The sequence below is a fragment of the Sphaerodactylus townsendi genome, linkage group LG09 (assembly GCF_021028975.2).
Source record: "Sphaerodactylus townsendi isolate TG3544 linkage group LG09, MPM_Stown_v2.3, whole genome shotgun sequence".
NCBI classification, from domain to species: Eukaryota; Metazoa; Chordata; class Lepidosauria; order Squamata; family Sphaerodactylidae; genus Sphaerodactylus; species Sphaerodactylus townsendi.
This window is the reverse complement of record NC_059433.1, coordinates 66,004,623-66,021,925: the sequence shown is the minus strand read 5'-3', so window position 1 is coordinate 66,021,925 and position 17,303 is coordinate 66,004,623.

Here is a 17,303-nt window from a genome sequence, read left to right as displayed (position 1 = left end):
TCCTACGCCCCAAGAGCATCCCGCCGCCCACCCTCACACAGGCTCAAAGGCCCAGGTAAACCCCAGGGTGCAGAGAGCTCCTGCACGGCTATCGGCGAAAGTGGGACCGGGCTGCCTGATCAGTGGCCGGGTTGGGGCACATTTGCAGCACCTGGGAAGAGGAAGGGCGTGAGCAGGCTACACCGGAAGCCCCCCCAGAACTCGGACGGCAACTCATCGGGCCTCCCCATTGCCATGGGAGAGCTCGAGGCTAGTAAGCTCACTTCCACTGCTCCCTCCCTCACATGGACCACCAAGGCCCTGTAGTATGGGTGGTAGAACAGTGGCCACTGCCCAGAGAAAAATTGACTGCCATGCACCAACTTGTGGAGGAACAGCTGGCTGCGGGCCACATTGAGACCTCAACATCAACATGGAACACTTGTCTTTGGTGATAAAAAAGAAGAGTGGGCCGACATGGCGATTGCTACAGGATCTCAGAGCAGTAAATGCCTGCATCCAACCCATGGGCCCTCTTCAATGCGGCTTACCCAACCCTGCAACCTCATCCCCTCGGACTACCAGGTCCTGGTTGTTGAATCTGAAAGATTGTTTCTTTTGTATTCCCCTCTCCTCCCGAAGACCGAGTACATTTCGCTTTCACGGTGCCGGGTGCTTAATCATCAGCAGCCCACGGCCAGATACCAATGGCGGGCTGCCCCAGGGGATGCTCTGCAGCCCTACCTTTGTGTCAGTTTTTTGTCCATCACGCCCTAGTTCTCGCTTTCGCGCCAAAGCGCCTTGAGCCATAATCATCCACTACATGGATGATATCCTAGTAGCCGACTCCCACCATCCCCCCCGCAGTGGATAACGCTGCTGGCCGGTACATTAAAACAGTCAGGTTTATACATCGCCTCCCCGGAGAAGGTGCAAAAGAACGAGCCATTCTTGTATCTGGGGTACAAACTCCTCCACTCCTACTCCGCCTCTGTCATACCAGAGATGCAAATCCTGTGACACGCCCACACTCCTCCAGCTGCAGCAGCTGCTCGGAACCCTCAACTGGGTCCGCCCCTTCTTTGCCCTCACCACCCCCTTGCTCAGCTCCCTGTTCTCGCTTACTCCCGCCAGCCAAAAACCCAGGGGGGACAGGATCCAACACACCCAGAAGCACAAAGACGCCTTTCGGGCAGTAAGGGAGGTCCTATTCGGGCCGATGGGTGGATCGGGTCCCCCTCAAAGATCAAACTTCCTCCTCTTTCCCTCTTGAACACCCCCCCCCTCTCCCAACCGGAGTCCTAGGGTACACCCGGATCACCACAAACCTTCCTGGTCGCATCGGCTCTACCTACCTCATGTGCCCGCAAAAAAATCTCTCCACCCCGGGCCAGCTTTACGCAGATCTCATCAACCAAGGGCGTCAGCGCATCTATGGTAATGGTGGGGTGGGACCCCGAAAAAATCATCATGCCTCTAAACAGAGCAGAATTCCAGCATCTCTTGAACGCTTCTTCACCCCTCCAGCTGGCCCTGGAGGATTTCGTGGGGGAGATCCTCTCTTCCACCTCCCCCCTCGATCCTCGCCTCACTCTCCTCCACTCTACCCCCTGGTCCCGCTCTCGGCTCCTTTAGCAGCCTTCGTCCCACTCCAAAGCTTCCCCCACCATCTTCGGGCCGACGGGGGCAAGCTGCCACGGCGCCATTGCATTTCAACAAAATGGTCAGCCGCAGACCGCTTACACGCCAATCTTCAAGCTCTCCTCGGCTCAACGGAGCGAACTCACCAAGCAGCTATCTTGGCCTTTCAAACCTTCCCTCAACCTTTTCAACCTTTTGGTCGATTCCCCACACGAAGCGCACGTGGACGCTTCACCTTACCCGGAGCCTACGTCACCAGCCTCGAATCGACTTAAACCTCATGAGTCTCTTCCTGACATTACGGAACCTACTAGCATCCAGAACCTCTCAATACTTCAGAGGCCATATATGCTAGGCCACACGCCAGCTTCCAGGGCCCCCCTCAGCGAGGGGAACCAGCACGCAGACAGCGCTTACCCACATCTCCACCCTCTTCTCCTCGGGACCCCTTTCTGGGGTCACACATCTATTTCTTTCCACCAGGGGGCAAAAGCACTCGGGCCTGATCCTGTAAAGTATCCTCCTCAACCAGGCACACCTATCGTTAAATCTTGTGCTCAATGCTTCACGCTTCTTTGCCCCTCGCCAGACCCCGGGGTAAACCCCAGAGGGGCCCTGGCAAATGACTTGTGGTAAATGGATCGCAACCCTGGTCCCTGCCCTAGCTCCCCTGGAAGCACCTACATGTAACTATAGATACCTACTCGGGATACGTCTCACACCCTACTCCGAGGTATTAAACCACCAATCACGCCATCCAGCACCTCCTTGCATGCGTATAACCGCTACGGGTCAGCCTCTCCTCATTTAAACGGATTAATGCGCTCTTATATCTTTTTCGCAGCCATGCTCCAGTTCTTGCACTAACTGGGGAATCGTATAACACACGGAATTCCCTACAACAGCACCGCGGCAAGCAATCGTTGAGAGAGCAAATCGCAACTTCAAAGAAATTCTAGCCAAACAAACTAAAGAAAGGGGAGGTAGCCCCCCCCCCCATTTAGGCCACATACAACAGACAGTGGCCAAAAGTACTCTTCAATTATCAACCATTTAAATCTGCTCTACTCTACCATCAGGGCAACAGATCACCGGGAGAAAGACACTTCTGTGGCAGTCAGACCCCCTCCCCCACGCCAGTGTCTTACTACCGCCAGCTCCTAGATCGAACCTGGCGGGGACCGGCCCCTCTCATAACCTGGGGAAGGGGGGTATGCTTCGGTCCTTCTTCCCACAGGCCCTCTATGGATTCCAGCCCGACATGCCCCACTGTAGCCCGAGGAACGATGCCGAACGAAGTTGTACACACTACTTAAGATGGAGCAGGTCCTCCCGGAGTACCCCGGTTCCATAGCTTCAGCAGACCTGCACAATCAACATCGGAACGACCCGAAGATCCAGAGGATCCGCGAAGGCTTCTAGAGCTGCGACATCAGCCTAACCCGGTTGTTCTCGCAGGTAGCCGGCCCACTTCAGGACACCTTAGAATCCCTAAAGCTGTAACCTCATATGCGGCTATCGCTGCGGATTTCACAGCCATCAGCAGCTACTCACACTAACTACCTCCCCCACCGGGTGACAATCGGTCACCCCCTGCAGGATCTTCATCTACAACCGCCTTCTTCTCTTCCTCCTCACCGCCCCCCGGCTGGAATTTGAATTTACAGTCGGGAAGCCGTCCCTGATAGGTTAACCCTTGGAACTCTCCTCACTGTTCTCTCAGCTTGAATATTGTTGGAACACGCTTCTTCTCTCAGAACCTCGCTCGCGAGAATCACTGAACCTGCAATGCTCAAGACTATCAGTAGCTCTCCCTTCGCTCTTGCGAAATCCACGGACTCTAACGCCTATCGCTCTGTAGCTTTGGTAGTCAAACAGTAAGAGCTATGCATTGGACGCATTATGCAACCATCGGTTGCCTTCCTTCCGGGTATTAATCATCCAGCCTATGTATCAGTTAGCCAAGGTTTCTATTGTTTCATCATAACCAACTATTGCCGTAGTTATTGCATGCCTTAATTTTAGAAGTTATGTTATTTGTTGTTGCTGCATTTCCGCCTGTCTATCTGCCGGAACTTTCTGCCATCATTTCACCATCGTTCTGCCTCAGGCTTCACCCCGGAAGCTAAAGTATTGTGCCGGCCAAGCTCCGGGCTTCTTTTCCTCACCCCTCCTTTTGCCAGAGCTGCGACGCTTCTAGCCAAGGCGCGGAGTGTGTTTCCCCTTTAACTTCCCTCGTGGGAGCCCCCCCCGGATTTGTTTCCTATAACACCAAGACTATTACCGGCTGGCCTGTGCCCTCATGCGAAGTCCATCAACTCCACCTCCATTGCCCTGGATGCCCTGGCCTCCGAGTAGCATGGAACTTCGTCAAGCCGTTTAATTTTAGATAATCGTGCCGCCATTGACTATTTGTTGTTATTGCATCACCAGAGTTGTGAGCATGTACATAATATGTGTTGCTTTAATCTCTCTGATAACTCCCAATTGATTCATATGAAAGTGCGTGAATTGCAAAAAGTTGTATCCAATCTAAAGTATGATGTATTGCCCCATTGGTGGTCAGCCCTCTGGAGCTGGCTGCCGGGAGGATGGTTGAGTGCCATCATACAGCTCTGCATTGATTTGATTGTATGCCTCATCGTCGGGTTTTGTTTCGTTCAATGTGTATCTAATATTGCCTATAACGTGTGTAAGAAGCCCCTTGACTTTCCCCTGCCCCGCAACCAAGTTCTAATGTTGCACAAGCAGCTCTCGCCAATCCTCGACTAAATAGCTGGAGGAGACAAGCTGCCCCCCTAAATCACTCCTCAGCATTTCGGCCTCCCTTCTAAAATGTAAAAAAGGAGGAGATGTAGTAATGCACCGGCTGGACCTATGGTAGCAACCGTGGTCCACAGCTAGCTAAACACCTACGCCCCTACGGCCTTCTGGTCGAATGATCGCACCCCCACTCCTCCTCCCCCCATGAGTCACTTGGTTATGAACTGTCTGGCCTAGTCACCGGGCGCAGGGACAATGGTCTTGCCCCCAGGTGTGAGGATTAGCCTCAGACGCTATCAGCCTCCTCTCCTCAAGATCGTAGCCAGGTGAGATCCTGCATCACATGATGATCTCCCGCCCTCCCGCTCTCCCGGAACTCCCTCCGTTCCTCCCTTCTACACTCTCCCGATAGAATGACACAAAGGTGCTAGGAACCAGCATGCGAGAGACTCGCTAGGGTCGATGGACTACAGCCCTCGCCATTGCTGGCGATCTCCACCAGATGTTATCTCCGCGTCTCGTCTCGTTCTTGCGCTGACCACGTGGGTCGACTACAGCTGAGGTCTTGGCTTCCAAAATGGTATTCCTGATGACAACCAGAACATGTTCCACATGATCCACACAAACCATGAGCTGTCCAGCAACAGATAAGCAGATAACTTTAAGCCTAACAATGTGTTCACTGATTTAGTTACAGAAAGTCTATGAAATGAGCTCACATCAGAAAGCAATGCAATAATGGGACAATATATTCATCTTCTACCCCTAGGAATGCTTATCTGCCCTCCAACACAACGAAATATTACTGGCAGATTTCAATTTGCTTCCATGAACTGCAACTGCATTTTCAAGGCATCCCAAAAAAAACCCTGATTTGAATAATCTGCAAAAGAAGAAGGTACGATGTCAACAACACTCCATAACTGTCCTTGGGCATGTTGAACATTTCTGAAGCATCCAGTATGAGCACTTTTAGGAGCTGTGATGTGACATTAGATTAACCTGCTACGAAGTACACCATCATTACAGCTCAACATGAAAGCGGTTGCAGAACCCTTAACTGCACAGTCCCGCATCCTTGCTTAAGGAAGCGCACGGCTTCAGTGCATCCTTTATGTACAGCAATTTTAAAAACCCTCATCAAAAACACAACCAGCATTAATTTTGCATAGGCTGACAGCATTCGATCCATTTTGTCTTAGAAACTCAAAATCACCACCGGCTCATTGAATAAGTGTTTTCCACATAACTTCCAGCGAGAAACATTGACCTGTGGTCCAAAAGAGAGGGGGAAAGTTACAGCTTTTTTCAGTTTGGCCTTACACCCCATTAAACCTGAGGTGCTCATCAGAATAATGATCATAGGCTGAGCTGTACAGGACTGGGGGAAAACAGCCATGCAAGAATTCTGGCCATACCGCTTGCAGGAGTGCTAGCAACACAATGGTGTGTGAGTTTAAGGGGGAGGCACGTTAAAATTAAGCAGCTGCCTTATACTCAACGACTCAAGGAGCCCAAGAACAGTGTAAGCCTGACAGGGAGCGTATGCTAAAGTCCCAAGCGTTTGTATTTCCAAGAACTGCTTTAACCTGAGATGCCAGGAACAGAATCGAGAACGCGCGCAAAGCCCACATTATGGCAGAGATGATCACTTCTTACGTGGCAGCTCTTTAATTTCACTTATGATGGGTCAAGCCACACAGAGGCACAGTCATCCTTAGGGTCCAGCCACACAGTAAGTGGAGCAAGCCAATACTCCTTCTTGGCAAGAAAAAGCACAGGTATGGCTCAATTCGTAGATGCAGCGTTAACCTCTTCATCTGATGGGAATCAACAAAGTGGAAGTCATCCAATTCTGACTGGCATTTTTTTTCCCTTCTTGCACCATCTTGCATTAAAATGTATGTTAATGTACACGAGACTCACCCTTATAATCCAGAATACAAATGCCTTTTAGATCACATGAATGCAAACGTTACTAATGCCTTGAAATGCACTATAATCCATCCAGTGCACCTAACAACTGCTCAACCTAAATTTAAAGCCAAATTCTATCAGTGTGCCAGTTACCGAGTGTGTGCCTAGTATTATTTACTCTGCTATTTTTAAAATAAACTTTCTTCTGCCTTGATCCCCGAATTGTCCTGTGCTCCTCATACTTTGCCACACTTTTGCCTTATTCTGGCCACTGAAATCAGAACCCTAGGTTGCAAAACCTTTTAATTAGATTTATGACACTAGTTGATTAAAAAGCATGCAGGAAAATCCTACTAATTGTGCTTAATGGATTCTTCATTTACAGGACGAACAAGAGAATAATGCCTAGTTAAAGTCATGCCCATTCATTTATTCCCCGTGCATTTAAGGGTGTAAAAAGGCTTCCGGACATCAGGTGAAAAGGAGCACAGCTGACTGCTTCCACATAAGAACTGCCCCACCGGAATACGGGGCTTTGTTTTCGATTTCATGCCAGCCTTCCCTCTCTCAATAGCAGCAACTTCATTCATCGGAGGAGACAGAGAAATGTTTCAGAGCCAGACAATATATAGAGATATATATGTATAAATATATATGTAAGTTTGGTGTACCTTTAGCCCAGCATATTGGGAATGGGCTACAGCCGCTGTTCTCCATATAGATAACACCTGCTTGTTTCGGGGCTCGTTGCCCTGCCAATTCCAAGAACAACATACACACAAGCGTATAGAGATCACGCCAGGCTCCGGCATACAGTGTTCCAATTCCGCTCTCCAGTAATATTTGCTCCCGCAGGCGGGCTTGGAAGCCAACCGCTCCAACGTCGCCAAGCCACAAGCCGGAAGGAAAAACTACCAACCTTCCTTTGCATGTAAGTGTCTCTCGTTCAGGTTTGCCCACAAAGGTGAAGGCAAAAGAGAGGAAAAAAAGAAAAAGAAAAATCCCACCCCATTCCTTTGTGTCCCTCTAATAATATATTCTGACAGCATGAAGAATGCCTTTCGGTTTCAGAGTCTTCTCATGCCTCGACCATTTAAAGCGCAGACGATCCGTTCCTTCGGACAAGCTACTGAACAGAACGCAACCTGCCAGCAATGTGACTGTGTGCGTCTGTATTCCTAGATTCATTCAGGAGAGGCGGGAGAGGGGGGGAGGGGGGGAGGGAAGGCGATTAGCAACAACCTTATTAATATGCTAATCTCACCCTTCTGTTCAATTCAGCCCGCAGACTCCTGTTTACAAAACTGACAGCGGATTCTAAAACCGACTAAGCTGCAAATCAACCCTGACCCGGGTCATAACCGTAGATCCACTGCTGCAACCATTTTAGCTTCAAATCCACGCCACTGGCAACACGGCTACCTTATTCTGACATTTGAATTGCAATAGCTGCGCTGATGAAATCAAAACAATTCGAGGGGAGGGCTGCACTAAAAGACGAGGGGCTTAATCTGAACTCATGTTCAAAAGCAAACCAACCAGAAGCTGCGCATTTTCTAGACATAATACTCCGATGTTTTCAAAGTATTGCTAGCGGAAAGGAAATCTGAATCTTAAGTTTAGCTGCATTTATTTAAAATTGAGGCGGGGAGGGGGGATACAAAGCAACAAATAAACCAGTCTATGTGTAAAATGTACAAACGGAACTAAAATATAAACGTACTTTTCTCAAAGTAGAGAATAATCACTGTTTTAATACGCAGCAGAACACAGCAAAAGTCAGCCACGGGTGTTTTATCCATGCATATTACAATCCAAACACAAAAGGTTAACCGAAGACAGATTTCATTTCATTCAGCACATGCACGCAGAGGCGCAGAATACCAATAAGTAACCTACTTATACATACAATGCAGTGCGCCGCACAGAATACGGTACGATTTTTTAGCTCTGGCTTCCACGCTCACACAACCCTCCCCTGCAAAAAGTGCTTCAAAAACTTCTCTGTCGAAATGACTTTGCCTTTCATTGTTAACATACATTCTCCCATCTGCCCTTTGTTACATGAAGCGCCGGTTCTTGTTCTCAGTATGAAAACGCTTTCTGGATACTGTGGAGCAGCTTGTATTGCACAACAGGTTCCGTTTGATTAATTATTCACTTGCTAGAGAAAAACCATGTATGTTTTGCCTCCGCTTCTGAAACAATGGAAGTGGCGCAGAGGTGGCCGTTTAATTACAACAAAGCTCCTTCTCTAAATGTGCACTGCAAATTGTTGCTGCTGTACAGTGATTAACTGCTGGACCAACAAGAAGCAGGTTCAAATACACACACTCTGCCATGGAGGCAAAGGAACCTGGGTAGGTACACCTGTGGGTAACCAAAGTTGTATTTTTTGATATACCTCCTTCCGCGCAATCTTCTCCGGGATCTTTTTAGTCTAAGCCAGTGGTGGCAAACCTATGGCACGGGTGCCAAAGGTGGCACTCAGAGCCCTCTCTGTGGGCACATGCAAACAAAGTCCCCCCCCACACACACACACACACATCTAGGCTGGCCTGGGCCACTGGGCTCGATTATTAGCATTAAACCTAAGACCTAGTTTTGGGGAAGCAGTGTAGGCAACCCTGTTAAGTGCTGTTAAGCCCCACTGATTTTCATTCGAAGAACTAAAGCACGATCCTTTACTTGGCAGTAAGCTCAGTTGCTGGCAATGGGGCTTGCTTCTGAGTAAACCCTCCTAGGGTCGTGATTCATCCATTGAAAGAGTTGCACAGTTGCTTCAAAGCAAAGCCACCCACTACCACCAAGCTTACTCCCGAGTAACACATGCCTCGGAGCCAACCATTTTTCTAAACTAAAACCTCAGTATTCAGGTTAAATTGCCGCGTTGGCACTTTGCGATAAATAAGTGGGTTTCGGGTTGCAATTTGGGCACTCGGTCTCAAAAAGGTTCACCATCACTGGTCTAAGCACTTCTGAATATAACCTGTTCACCATTTAAGACATTTTGAAGTGCTGGTCACATATTCACACATGTTTTGATTTATTTGATTTGGGGTCCATTTTTCTAATCACTGCTTTCAGTTCAAGAACAGATTGCAAATAGGGTAGTGGTTAAGAGCAGGTGTACTCTAATCTGGAGGAACTGGGTTTGATTCCCCGCTCCGCTGCTTGAGCTGTGGAGACTTATCTGGGGAATTCAGATAGTCACAGTTCTTTGTAGCTCTCACAGCCCCACCTACCTCACAGGGTGTTTGTTGTGAGGGGGGAAGGGAAAGGAGACTGTAAGTCCTACAGGAGAGAAACGGGGGATATAAATCCAAACTCTTCTTCTTCTTAACACTTGATATTAAATATGATTATTAAATATGTCAAAACAAGAATGCTTAATCAGACTGTGCTCTATTTAGGGCAACATATCGTTTTTTAAAATGATTTTAACATTGTACAGTCAAAAGCTTTCATGGCCGGAATCACTGGAGTGTTGTGGAATTTCAGGGCTGTATGGCCGTGTTCTAGTAGCATTTTCTCCTAACGTTTCGCTTGCATCTGTGGCTGGCATCTTCAGATCCTCTGAAGATGCCAGCCACAGATGCAGGCGAAACGTCAGGAGAAAATGCTACTGGAACACGGCCATACAGCCCGGAAACCCCACAACACTCCAATTCCAACATTGTCTGAACCAGTTTTTCTGGAAAGCCAAAACATATAGGAAGGGGGACAGAATTCTGGCCAATACCTCCATATGGTGAAGGAATGAAAATGGCAACCACAATGTCCGTCTGACCTGTCTGACTGGAAGGATTCCTCCCCAATATATACTGGAAGCACTAACATGAAATCCCCCAACCCCATAATAAAGCAGTACAGCCTCCTAAGAACCATGCGTATAGTGAACCACAAGAGGGTGGGGTCAAGAACAAGAAGAATGAAAGCTCAGAATGAAAAAGGAGAGTAGGAGGTTGGTTGTTAGGGAAAAAGAAAATCTTCGGCATTCAGTTGTAAGACCATTGGAAAAGAGGATTAAATTTAAAAACATGAACATTGTAAAGTGCTCATTAAGTTTTGCTTCAGTACGAGGTCAGAATACTTCATCCACCTGTTCATAGAAGAGGTATGATTTTTTAAAAAGCAGAGAAAGACAGGCTAAAAACGCCCTAAGTGAGTCATTAAATTCATAGCATGCTTCTTTAAATGGCTTGCACAAAACACAAATACTGCAGAGAATCTTTTTAGGGCGTAATCTTTTTCTCTCCCAAAATGGAACAATGATCAATGCCTCTAACCTTCTAGAAAGAAAGTCCTTCATGTATCCCCGACACACTTCTTTCTCTCATCTCTTCCAACGTCCACCTCCTGCACCCGAAAACCTTCTAACTCCCTCTTCCTCCTTTCCGTGTTCAGGCCAACTCATTAGACCAACGTTTCCCAACCTATTCGACGTCGCGGTACCCGTGACCTCGCTCTTCATATCTCAGGGTACCCTTGAGGTTTGTTTGTTTGTTTGCATTTTTTAGGGTTTTTCCCCCCGTTTTTGACCTGTTGGTGGGGGGAGTGGCAAGCAGGGGAAGGGGAGGGAAAGCAGCATTTTCAGCCGTGTTGTTTGTTTGGCTAAATTCGGCATGGATTGGGAGCATTTAAAGGGAGAGCTCCCTTTAAATCTACCCCCCCATCCACACCGAATTTAGGCAAATAAAACAATGCTGTTTAAAGGGAGGCCATGAGGCTTCCAACCCCGCCCCCTTCAAAATCCATTTTATTGGGGGGGGGGGGCAGGCAGTAGCATTGTCATGGTACCCCTGGGATGTGCTCATGGTACCCAGGGTACCATGGAATCCTGGTTGGGAATCACTGCAATAGACCTTTCTTCTTTGCTTTTCCCTGACAGGGAGATTCTCCATCTTCATGCCTCACAGACCTGAGCGTTTCATAAGCACTCCCTCCTCTGAATAGTCGAAGTTTATACCTTGAGCAACCATATTGCCCTATAAGGCCCCTCCATTCGTCAGAGGGGAACCTCCTAGTGATCCCCGGCCTGAGAGAGATCCAGCTGGCTTCGACGAGAAAGATCCGTCTGGCTCCGGCCTGGTGGAACAAGCTACCAAGTGATATTAGGGCCCTGCGGGAGTTGTGGCAATTCTACAGGGCCTGCAAAACATGGCTGTTCCACCAGGCCTTTTCCAACTAGCCGGCCGGGTTGAATGTTGTAGATCATCTCTTTCATGGCGTAGTGGCTAAGAGCAGGTGCACTCTGATCTGGAGGAACCAGGTTTGATTCCCAGCTCTGCCGCTTGAGTTGTGGAGGCTGATCTGGGGAATTCAGATTAGCCTGGGCACTCCCACACACGCCAGCTGGGTGACCTTGGGCTAGTCACAATTCTTCGGAGCTCTCTCAGCCGCACCCACCTCACAGGGTGTTTGTTGTGAGGGAAAAAGGGCAAGAAGATTGTAAGCCCCTTTGAGTCTCCTATAGGAGAGAAAGGGGAATATTAATCCAAACTCCTCCTCCTCCTCCTCTTCTTCTTCTCTGGGGGTGGGGAGGGGAAGGTGGAAAGGAACGCCATTGGCATCGATTTTAACTATTAGTGTTTGGCGTTCATTATTGCTGTTTAACTGGTTTTAATTGTTTCATACTGGGATGTTGCATTTTAAAGTTTTAAGTCTTATGTTGTAACCTGCCCCGAGTCCTGCGGGGATAGGGCGAGATAGAAATAAAATAAAATAAATAAATGTGGCCACCCTGCTTGAGGGGGTTGTAGTCAGCCAGATGCTCGCTAGTGGCCCTGGACAAGCCACTACTCTCCCATCCTAAGCATCCTTACACATGTTTCAGAGGAATCCCAATATAGACCCACCTTGGAAAGCTGTTCAAAGGATTACTGGGACAACGGACATGATGGGATTGGTACACATGAAATGCAACGGATAAATAGTATGCATTTAATTAAAATGGTACACATGAAATGCAACGGATAAATAGTACGCATTTAATTAAAATGCGTTTAAAACGCATTTAATTAAAATGGAGCACCTTCCCTATGAGGAGAGGCCGCAGCGTTTGGGGCTCTTTAGTTTGGAGAGGAGGCGGCTGAGGGGGGATATGATTGAAGTCTACAAAATTATGCATGGGGTAGAAAATGTTGACAGAGAGAAATTTTTCTCTCTTTCTCACAATACTAGAACCAGGGGGCATTCATTGAAAATGCTGGGGGGAAGTATTAGGACTAATAAAAGGAAACACTTCTTCACGCAACGTGTGATTGGTGTTTGGAATATGCTGCCACAGGAGGTGGTGATGGCCACTAACCTGGATAGCTTTAAAAGGGGCTTGGCCAGATTTATGGAGGAGAAGTCGATTTATGGCTACCAATCTTGATCCTCCTTGATCTGAGATTGCAAATGCCTTAACAGTCCAGGTGATCGGGAGCAACAGCCACAGAAGGCCATTGCGTTCACATCCTACATGTGAGCTCCCAAAGGCACCTGGTGGGCCACTGCGAGTAGCAGAGAGCTGGACTAGATGGACTTTGGTCTGATCCAGCTGGCTTGTTCTTATGTTCTTATGTTCTTAAAATGAAAGGGCTGGTCCTTATCACAAAAGATATTCGATGACAACCCTACCATAGTATCTGATAAGTTGTTTATTTTGCATATATCCCTGTGACGGACAGATCAGTTCTGCCTCTCTTAGAGCGCAACCAATGAGAGGTGACGGAGTATTGGGGGAAGTCTGCCAGCGGACAGCTGGAGCAGGAGAGCTGTGTCAGAGATGTGAAACATTCTGCAGGTGAAAGAGTGAGTCAGATGCCGGAGGCAAGAAAGAGGACTGGAAGAACGAAAAAGGTTAAAGATCACGTATTCAAGTGTTGAGAAATATGGTATCATATTTGCCCATAGCACTCCAATGTTGGTTAAAGTTGTGAATAAAAGTTAGCTCATGAAGTTGTGAATAACAGTTAACTCCTGAAGTTGTGAATAACAGTTAACTAAACAATGTATTCTTGAAGGCTTTCACGGCCAGATTCAACTGGTTGCTGTGAGTTTTCCAGGCTGTGTGGCCGTGGTCTGGTAGATCTTGTAGTGGTTAAGAGCAGGTGAACTCTAATCTGGAGAACCGCGTTTGATTCCCCACTCTGCCTCTTGATCTGCGGAGGCTTACCTGGTGAACTAGATTAGTTTGTGCACTCCAACACATACCAGCTGAGTGACTTTGGGCTAGTCACAGTTCTTCCGAGCTCTCTCAGCCCCACCCACCTCACAGGGTGTTTGTTGTGGGGGCGGGGCAGGGAAAGGAGATTGTCAGCCCCTTTGAGTCTACTTGCAGGAGAGAAAGGGGGGATATAAATCCAAACTCTTCTTCTAACGTTTTGCCTGCATCTGTGGCTGGCATCTGATTCACAGATGCAGGTGAAACATTAGGAACAAGATCTACCAGACCATGGCTCCACAGCCCGGAAAACCCACAACAACCAGTTAACTAAATAGTTAGCTAAAAGTTATCCCTGATGAGTGAAAGTAAATGGGGGTGGGGGAGAGAGAAAACTATACACAAACCAGTTAGATCTTAGTATAGATGTATGTCTATTTATAATTATATCTTAGTGGTAATATGATAAAAGGGCAGGCAATATTTAATAAAATCTAAAGCCAAAGGTAGAAGCTATATAGTAGATGAGCTTCAGCAATATATATATATATATAGCCCACTGTCATTTCCCACAAAAAGAAATGATTATCTGTAGCAATCAGCCTCAGTTCTGTTAATTAGCATAATACATCCCAAACACGGTATTTCTCAGCATGAAATGAAGATCCCCTAGGCGTATATTGTTAAAAACCCTGCAACAAGTACAGCTGTTCAAAGACAGCAAAATGTAGCCACTTGCAACTGTTCAACTAGTTAGCATTCCTAAAGATGAATCAACCTTTGCGCTCTTTTAGGTTTTTACACAGGTTTTATGCCATCTTGTTGGTAACTGGTTTTAATGTTTATACTGCTTTTGAATTATTGTGTTTTTTTACTGTATGTTCATATGTGAGTCACCTCGAGTCCCCTTGGGAAACTGGCGAGGTAGAAGTGTAGGATATAATATAAATAAACAAATAAACCAGGGAGTGAGGAGTTAGCCTCTTCTGGGGACATACACCCAGTGGTAGGATTCAAATAATTTAACAACTGGTTGTTTACAAGCACCGTTTAAACAACCGGTTTGGCCGAAGTGGTGCGAACCTGCTGAATCCCACCAATGATACACTCCAGAGGAGGAGGCTGCACCATAAAGGTGCTATTATATCCATGTCTACATACCGTGTTTCCCCGAATATAAGACAGTATCTTATATTAATTTTTGCTCCCAAAGATGTGCTATGTCTTATTTTCAGGGGATGTCTTATTTTTCCTGTGTTCTGTTCGTCAGGCATGCTTCCAAACAAAAACTTTGCTATGTCTTACTTTCGGGGGATGCCTTATATTTCGCACTTCGGCAAAACCTCTACTATGTCTTATATTTCAGGGATGTCTTATATTAGGGGAAACAGGGTATATCCGGTAGGGAAACTAGGAGAATTCAGGGGTGCACTAAAGAAACTCTCCTTGCTGCAAAATTGGCTTTCTAATTTCAACTTTTATTTTTTTTTCTACTTCACAGAGGGCAAAAATTAAGAAACATGTGCTGAGTACCATGAGTTGTTGTGGCAGCTTTCATCTCTCTGTCAAGTACTGGGTATGTTTTGCCTGTGGAAAACTAAGCCGTGTATCATGTCAATTTCGACAAATATGCCACGTAGCACCGTTTTGCATGACTTATAAAAGATGCGTTTTATGTTGTTAACGTAGCAAAATAAGTGTGATTTCATAGGCGAGCAAGTGTTCAATCCAAAAAGTGCATCCCCCTCCCCTCGTGGAGCTCTAAATGATGCTGTTTGAAAGTTAATCAGTGCAAAATGCAGCGGTAACAGATCTGGCGGGCATGAACTATTAGTAACACCTCTCGCCAGTTTCAGAAAAGTCAAAGCGGCTGCCAGTTTGCTTCGAGGCAGAATCCAAAGTGCTGGCTCTTCTCTTGAAAGCCCTACGTGAGCTGGAGCTCAGGTGTTTCAAGAACCGCTTACTCCTCTGCAAGCCTGCCCCTCAGCTAAGATCTACAAAGGCCCTTCTGCGGGCACCCCCATTTTCAGAAGCAAAGCAGGTAGCTGTCAGATGCAAGGCATCGCCAGAGCACAAACTCTGTAAAGGCTTCTGCCAGGTACAAGAGAGTCTTCCAAAGGATTCTGTAAGAAAACAAATCAGACTGCAAGAGGGTACGGAATAAGTGCGCCACGGGGAATTGGATATGCAAATATCAACTGCAAGTACTTCCAAGCGCAACGTTCTCTGCAAACCCAAAACACTCTTTGTTCTAAAAACAGGGCTAAGGGCAGGAAAGCTGGTTTCATGCAACACATTCCTAGTCTCCGGTTATCACCGAATTGCCAGAAATAAACTCTTCTCACTCTTTATTGGTGATATTTTTTTAAAAAAAACTGTTTTAGTTAAAGCCTCCAAAGTTACAGCCACATACAACTAGCAACCTGGAACCGTATCTTCGATCGGAACATGAGGCTCAAGGCCATTCCAAATAGCTGTACCCATCCTGTCCCAAAACAGATTGTGTAACTCCTGTCTGAGCAATACTACGGATATTTTCCGTGTTCTGGCTCCTTCCTCCTAGCACAGTGATGGCGAACCTTTTTGAGACGGAGTGCCCAAATGGCAACCCAAACCCCACTTATTTATCGCAAAGTGCCAACCCGGCAATTTAACCTGAATGCTGAGGTTTTAGTTTAGAAAAAACGGTTGGTTCCCTCTTCCTCCTCGGGCTTCCACTCCGGGCCGAAAGCAGGGGCCAGCCTGCTCTAGCCTCCAGCAAGTCCCCCGCGCACTGTTCTGTGCCTCTCTAGCATCTCTGCCTCCTTTGCGCCCACCCCCTAGGGCAGCAGCTACCTGGAGCACAGGCCCACCAGCTGAGTCCTCCCTGCTCACCACGGTAAAGATCGCATCGCCGCGTCTTTCAGTGGCTCCAGGCCAGCCTAGATGTGTGTGTGTGGGAGGGTGGATTTTTCCGCAGCCTCCACATGATCTTTTAACTCTGTGTGCGCTGCGTTCACAGAGAGGGCTCCGAGTGCCACCTCTGGCACCCGTGCCATAGGTTCGCCATCACTGTCTTTGCGGCTTTTCTTAATTCTTTTAACCTTTTCACCACATCTTCCTCAGAATGCACACAGTCACTAGAATTGACGCTAGAAGGAGGGGGGTGGGGGGGTGCTTGTTGGCCGCTTGGAATGCGGTTTTTCTTTCGGTTCCAGCTGTGGCGCGGGGGGGTGGGAAGTTTTGAGGGTGGCTGCTTCTCTCTGCTTGTTCCCTTGCTGGCCCTACGAGGCCCAGAATCGTCCATCTGCCAGGAAGACCCGGCAGGCGCTTCCAGCGCCGCAGAGAAGAAGAAGAGTTTGGATTTATATCCCCCCTTTCTCTCCTGCAGGAGACTCAAAGGGGCTGACAATCTCCTTGCCCTTCCCCCCTCACAACAAACACCCTGTGAGGTAGGTGGGGCTGAGAGAGCTCCGAGAAGCTGTGACTAGCCCAAGGTCACCCAAGAGGACACAGCCCAAGAGGACAAACGTTTACTGGAAGCCCTAGTGGCTTCTGCTGCAGATCGATGGAAGTATCCCCTAGAGCAGTGGTGGCATCCAACAATTTTAGTAACAGGTTCCCATGGTGGTGGGATTCAAACTGTGACGTAGTGCCAATGGGGTTGGGTGGGGCACGACGGGGGCAAGGACGCAGCCGCCATAGCGCCGGTCTCCAAGGGAACCACGAATGCATCACGCAGGCGCAGGCTGCTGCGCACGCCGGTGCACCTCCTGCTAGACTGCTTCAAGTTCTGCACGCTACTGCTGAGAGGAGGGGCGTAACTAAGGCAAAAATCACATGGCAAAATCACCCATTAGTAACCCCCTCTCGG